Below are 7434 nucleotides of genomic sequence, written 5' to 3' on the forward strand. Positions count from 1 at the left end.
ACCTGAGCTTCACCTCGATCAAGTGATGTTGCACAAGAGACTTGGCTGCCCGAGATTCTTCCTCCTCATTGTTTGAGACAGCAGCAAAGCGCCATTGGCTCCCAGTGCTGTCAATCAATGTCAGTGAGCCAATGAGGAAAAAGAGGGGGTGGGCTAGGCTGCAGCTCCGTGTCTGAATGGACACAGGAAGCTGCGGCTCGGTTTGGATGCCCCCCATAGTAAGCTGCTGTGGGGGCAGGAGGGAGGGGCCAGGAGTGCCAGAGAGGCACCTGAGAAGATCTGGGCTGCTCTATGTAAAACCACTGCACAGAGCAGGTAAGTATAACATGTTTGTTATTTTTAACGAAAAAAAAAGAGATTTTAGTATCACTTTAAGTGCCAGTTCACAAATGGGTAGCCCGACTTGCAGCTCGACTTTGCTAGGTGATCTGCACACGACTTCAGTGGTGGCTTGCAAAATGACTTCTCTATAGAAGTCAATGCAAGTCGTCCCTTTTTCTAATGCTACGTACACACGATCGGAATTTTGGTTGGAAAAGCCTCTGATGGATTTTCCGACGGAATTCCGATGGGATTTCGCTCAAGTTGTCTTGCATACACACGGCCACGCCAAATTCTGACCGCCAAGAACGCAATGAAGTACAACACGTACAATGGGACTAGAAAAGGGAAGTTAAAATGGAAGTAAACCCTTCCAAACAACTTTGACCTACAGGTAAGCCTAGATTAAGGCTTACCTGTAGGTCCAAGTAATATCTCCTAAACCTATATGGTTTGCCCGAAAATGGGCACCGCTGTCTACGGCGCATGCGCCGTAGACAGCGGCGCGCAGGCGCACTAAATGCGGCAAGTCCAAGAATGGATTTGCCTAATTTGTCGACTCCCGTGCGCATGCGCGGGAGTGACGTCATCGCGGCTCCGCCGAATGGCAGCGTCGGAGCTCCGAGACGCGACTCCCGTGCGCATGCGCGGGAGTGACGTCATCGCGGCTTCTCCGCTGTCATTCGTCGGAGCTGCGAGAGACGCCACAACCAAGATGGATGCGGCGGACTACAGGTGACAGCGGCGACTTCGCTGGCTCCTGTGTCAGGTAAGTGACACATAATGAGCTACTATGCGATGCATAGTAGTCCATTATGCTTTACCTTTGCAGGGAAAAAAAGAGGAAGTAAACCCATCAGGGTTTACTTCCTCTTTAAATACCTAGTAACCAAGTTTCTATCTTGTAGTTGAATCTGTGCATGCATGAGTTTTTGCGCATCCGAATTGCATACACAGGATCAGAATTTCCATCAGAAAAATTGAGAACACGCTCTCAAATTTTTGCTGGCGGGAATTCGCCAGCTAAATTCTGATGGAGCATACACACCGTCGCATTTTTCTATGAAAAGCTCTCATCTGTCTTTTGCTGGCCGAATTCTGATCATGTGTATGCGACATAAGTCAGAGCGACTTGAGTCGTTCCTATTAGAACAGTTCCATAGTACAGAACAGAGCGCAACTTGTCAAGCAGCTATGTCTCCTGAAAAGTTGCCCCTGTGTGAACCAGCACTTAGGTTTTAGAACCAATTAAAACCAAAAATGTAATATATTGCAGTTTACCAATCATTAGATGTGGTGGCTCCATAATTTTCCTTTTTTAGGCTTTTTTTTCCCTCTGTTTTGACCTGGTGATCTGGCCAGTAACACTCCTCCTGCATTAGAGTGCACCCACTGTGGATGAAGGAGCAACATCGACACCTTTGGTCATCAGGAGGACTGTCAGTGTCAGGGGGAGGGGAGCGTTATATGTACTAGTACATTTAGATACACTAAACAAATTGAAGCCAAGTTTCAGCTAACACTTTTAAGCAATTAGAGCAAACCAATTTCTTCCTATTGGAATAAAGCTTTTACATATATAAATAAAAGCTGATCATTATAAGCATCTCAGTCAGTGGTAAATGGTCTCAACGCTCTAACTGCTATATCTGCAGGACAGCTTGTTCTGTTGAAAAAGGACATACTTACTGGCCAGATCACCAGATGAAAATAAAAGAAAGAAAAACTAAAAAAAAAGTTAAATGAATACAGCCATCACATTTAAGAATTGGTAAACTGCAATTTGATAAATGTTTGCTTTTGGATTTAAAGTGTTACTAAACCCAGGACCCTGCACTCACTATATCTGGTCTCCCACAGCACACAAAATATGGAAATGCAATCGTTTTAGTAAATATAAACTGCTAAATACCTTTTCTCATCAGCAGTCTTGTGACTTCTATCAGTGTCTGGTTAAAGCTTGCAGACAGAGTTTTCATTCTTGTCTGAATGTCCTATGAGACTGCAGGACCCCTGACCCTCTGTTTGGACAGTGCTGATTGGCACTGTGCTGATCACATGCTCCCTTCCAAGAAAAAAAACTCTTTAGCAATACACACCAAACTGATGTGCAGAGTGACTCCAAAGGCACTGTTTTATCAGGAGATGCAGTGGGGACAGTGGAAGAAGGGGAGGAACAGAGAAGACAGGATCAAACAGCCTTTTTACACAATGCAGAGGATTCACCCCTTCCACAGTGAGTATAACATGCATGCTACACTGCATATACTGACTGATTTTACCATTTGTGGGTTTAGTAACACTAATACTGATTGAAGTATGTTAGGAATGCATGTAAAACTGTGCATGCACAGCTCAGTGTACATTCAGTATGAAACTACATGCTGGACCAAGAAGAACGTTTCTATTTTCTGATGAAAGCACAGCCCTCTTAGACCCAAATTCGTAATACTAAATACTAAAAGAGAAGTATGGGAATCTAGTTTGTCCCAGAATCATACTTACCTAGGTGGATACAGCATCGGTCCAATGCTGCATCTGTCCCCTGACTCCTCTACACTGAGAAACGAGCGATCGAACATCACCGATCACTTGGTTCTCACAGCTCCCTGAGCAGAGAGCTGCATACTGTCAGCGGCTCTCTGCTCTGCCCCCTCCTGGAGGGCTGAGTTGTGGAGGCGACAGAGCAGCCGTTTCAAGCTGTCAGTGGCTTGCTGAGAGGCTGAGCCAGGTGTCGGTCCAGGGACTTGGCAGATCCAAACTTCCATTGTTGTGATGACGCGGGCCCTGGACCGACTTCTGTGATGTTAGCAGAGAGCGGACTTCAGACTTCAGCCTGCTCTCTGCTGAAAATGAGTCACAGGAGTGCAAAACGAACTGCACTCCTGTGACTGATAGGAAAAGCCCAGGCAAACTAGCTCAGGCTGGACTTCTCCTTTAATACTTTTCTTGACTCTCCTGTTTCTCCAGCCACTATTTTTTTTTCCTTCTTTTTTCCCTCTTCCCTATATTATTGCTCTTCCCTTTTCTCTTTATTATCCCCAATTCCCTAATCTCTTTATGTTACTCCATACTTACTGTAAAACTCTGTATGCCAAGCATTCTCCAGGCTTTCTTGCTTATCTGCAGTTGATCAGCTATTTTGGGTACTACGGCAGCATTATTAGTGTCCCATATACCACTGAATATATTTGATGTCTGACAGATGACTACCTTGAAGGTTGCCTCTTGCTGTTCTTATGCCCTGTACACACGATTGCACATTCCAACAACAAAATCCATGGCTTTTCTCCGATGGATGTTGGCTCAAACTTGTCTTGCATACAAACGGTCACACAAAGTTGGTCGGAATTTGCGAACGTCAAGAACACGGTGATGTACAACACGTACAACGGTTCTAGAAAGACAAAGTTCAATACCAAGTGCGCCACCCTTTGGGCTCCTTCTGCTAATCTCGTGTTATTAGAAGTTTGGTGACAGACAATCGAGACAATACGAGGCTTTTCAGCCTCGTAATTTTCTGATTGTTACTGCTCTTTAGTTTGTGCTTGTGGGTTCGTATTTCTATTACGTATTTGATTTTCATTGCGTTCTTGTCCGCTCATTTTTGATTTTCAGCTCCGGCCTTTCTGTTTTTCAGAGCTTTCTGTTAGTTCGGATGATGGCCAGCTGGTTCCACTTATTCCTTGCGCTAATCAACATGCCTGAATATAAACTTAATCATATAGTTCTTGCATGCTGCATTCTACACAACTATTTAAGGAGAAATTCAATGAACTATGTGGCCTCAGTTGGGCCTGAGGCCGGACTTCAAGAAGAAACCCTGACGGCGCTTGAAGCTTGCCGCCCTGGCTTGCCCCCCCAAAGTGCCTTCAAAGTAAGACAGAAGTATGTTGAGTACTTTGCGGGTGGGGGGGGAGGGGGGGGGTCATTGATGTGCCAGAAACTATTCAAGAAACTTTTTATCAGTTTTTTTTACTTAAACTGAAAGATTTCCTTTGATTTACTGCCTGGGTTTCATTTAGTTGTCTAGGTTCTCCAATGGGCTTTTCTTTTTGGGCATTTTCTTCAATAGTGCAAATGTCATTTATTTGATACATGAGTTGACAATCTCTTCTTCAGCTAAATATTATTAAGTTGTGGGTCTGCTACACACACCTTGTTTTTGTTGTTAATGTATGTAATGCATTACTGAGAAAAAATATTAATTGTTTTCAGCACCATGAATGAATTTTGGGGAGTCACGAAAATGGCGTGATTGTGCCAAATTACAAAGCATTGTGGGTGTTATTTACTAAAGGAAATTCCACTTTGCACTCCAAATGCACTGCAAAAGTGCACTTGAAACTACACTGAAACTGCACTTGTAGTGCAAAGTGGATTAGTAAATAACCCCCATTGCCACTGTAAACACCAACTTACTACAAAAATTGCTATTGAGCATTGAAAGAAGAAGCCACACACTGTTGAGTACAAAACATTTTACTCAAAGTACATTAGAAAAGGGTTTTTAAACAAACCAACATCTTTTGTGTATAAAATTTTTTGTTTTCACATTGTATATAATTTGTTGGGTTAAACAGGCATGTTTCAAACCATAACATACACAACTCAGGAACTTACAAAGTTCAACTTTGATAAAGTGAAGACAATATCAGACATCAGTATGTCCAAACTGTGTTGATATTGGCTTCATCAGCTGAGATGATGTCACCCCTGTAAAAGCCAAATTTTGAAGATGCACACGAATTGTGATTCAAACTGGATATTTCTCTCCTGATCCCATGCCTAATGTCAACATTTGCTAGCACCCATCATGGGGGATCAATGGACATGTTTTGAGGGTGCAACCCCTTCCTCTCACCTACTTGAGTTGCGAGGAAGGGGTTGCACCCACAAAACACATACATTCATATCCCGTGATGGCAGATAGCACATGTTGACACACCGTGTGCATCCTAAAAATTTGGATTTTAAAATACTTAAAGCAAAAATACACAATAAAACTGTACAATTATTGTGTGTTTTATATTCTGTCTAAAACATCAATGATGTTCTTCATTTTTTGTTGAACATCATTGATGTCTTTCTTTATATTTTCTAAATCAAGATTGCACCTGATTATCTCCCTGATGAAGATCTTGGCACTTTCACTGAAATGAAATTCTTCTTCCACAGCATTCACATCACCTAAAATAAAAAAAACACTCCATGTATTATAAATATATCTATTACCTGAAGCTGTGGTCTCAGACACTCACCTGTTGTAGTGACAATTTCGCCCACTTCATAAATGTCTCCCTCCTCATCCTCTGCTTGTGGTTTTGGGTTTTCCCCTTCTTTAGGAGGTGGGGGTTCGTGGTGTCCTCAGATGTCCAGAGTCTTCTCTCCCCTATGTGCATAAAAAATAGGTATACTTAGAACACAGATATTTGAGGGCAGAAATATGAATATAAAACATTGTTTGGAAGTGTCGTACAATTGTCTGTTTTGGCAGAGTTCCAAGCTGAAGAAAATTTTATTTCCTTTCTAAAGCTGGAATACTTTTTTGTTAAAGTATCACACGTGTAGAGACCCCACTGGAGCACCTGTGTGGGACACCCTAAAAAGTTTGTTCTGGTGTTCCACACTAGTGCTCCTGCGTCCAGATGTGTAAACAGCTGCTGATTGTCCTCTCCTTACACTGAATCAAGTTTGCATTTCATTCTAGTTACAAACCCATCTAGACAACACTTATTTTAATACAATTAGGCCTGAACAAATGTAGTTAACCTGTAGCTAACAAAAACATCTTATAAGTGGCGAACAAGTTATGTTTCCTACGACCAATTACTGTGCCCATGAACATGAAAGTTGCCATTTTAAACTGTATAACAGTAGAAAGAAATGGACATGGAGCAGCATGCAAGTAATAATAATAATAGGAACACATGACAAGTACTTACTTTTTAGAAGCAGTTTACTGATCTTTCTATACTGTTCGTGCTCCCTTAATTTGAGGTCTGACCATCATTTCCTCAATTGCTCCTTGGACCGCCGTACCCCAAAATTCCAACGCAGACTCTTCACAACTTTAGTCATGATCTTGGCCTTTCTCACATTTGGGTTTGGGTAAGGCCCTCTTCAAGATCTCCACCATCTCCACCATCTCTATAAAGGACATATTTGAGGCCTTAAATCTCCTACGGAATAGGGACTTTTGTACCTCCGGCCTTTCGTCATTGCTGCTCCCCTCTGCATGCACCTGTTGTCTCTCCGCCATGTGCTCTCCCACTGCACCAAAAGAGAAGGGGCGGGGAATATACTAGAAAGAACGCCAGGAGCGGGTGGAGTTTCACGCATGCGCAGTGTATATAAAGTGTAACATGCGTGCGTCGTACATATGATCTGTGAGCGGAGAAACGGAAGTGACGATCGTTATAATGAAGGTACAATTTTAACTTGGTGCATCAGTGGCCTATACTGCTTATAGATTGAGGCCTATATTAGGTCAAGATTAGGAGAGTTTCGCCTGACATTAGGGTTGGTCTTGTGTTGTGTCTTGCAGAGAAAATGGATCCCTTCAATGATAGGGAATTTCTAGGAATATTTATTGATATGTTCAGGGAGCTGCCATGTCTGTGGCAGCTGAAGCACCCGTTTTTTAATAATCAAACAAAGAGGCAGGCAGCGCTGGGGAAACTGCTTGAATTTGTGAAGCCGAGCATCCCCATGGCAGACATCAAGTATTTAACTAAAAAAAAAAAAGTTGCGCTCTTGTGACTTTTTTTTTTTGGACACGAATACAGTATTATTGATCACCAATGATATACAATATTTTTCAAAAAAATCATTTCCATTTATTGTGAAGTTTATATATGAGATTAATACCCATTCACTGAGGTTCTTCGAGGTCACAAGAGTGCAACCTTTTTTTGTTTTTATTGTATTTTGTGTGTATCCCATTTTGTGTTGCAGCTATTTAGTTTTTTTTTTTTTTTTTTTTTAACAGAAAAGTTTATTGTTGTACAAGTTAACAAAGGGAAACAGTGCGAAAGCAGTTACAGACAGTGACAGTGACACTGTACACAGTTAAAATATACGGGTGGGTATACAGAAAAGTCAAATTGTAAA

This window comes from Lithobates pipiens, unplaced genomic scaffold (genome assembly GCF_037356315.1).
Source record: "Lithobates pipiens isolate NorthernLeopardFrog02 unplaced genomic scaffold, aLitPip1_a1.2 Scaffold_3, whole genome shotgun sequence".
In the NCBI taxonomy this organism is placed as follows: Eukaryota; Metazoa; Chordata; class Amphibia; order Anura; family Ranidae; genus Lithobates; species Lithobates pipiens.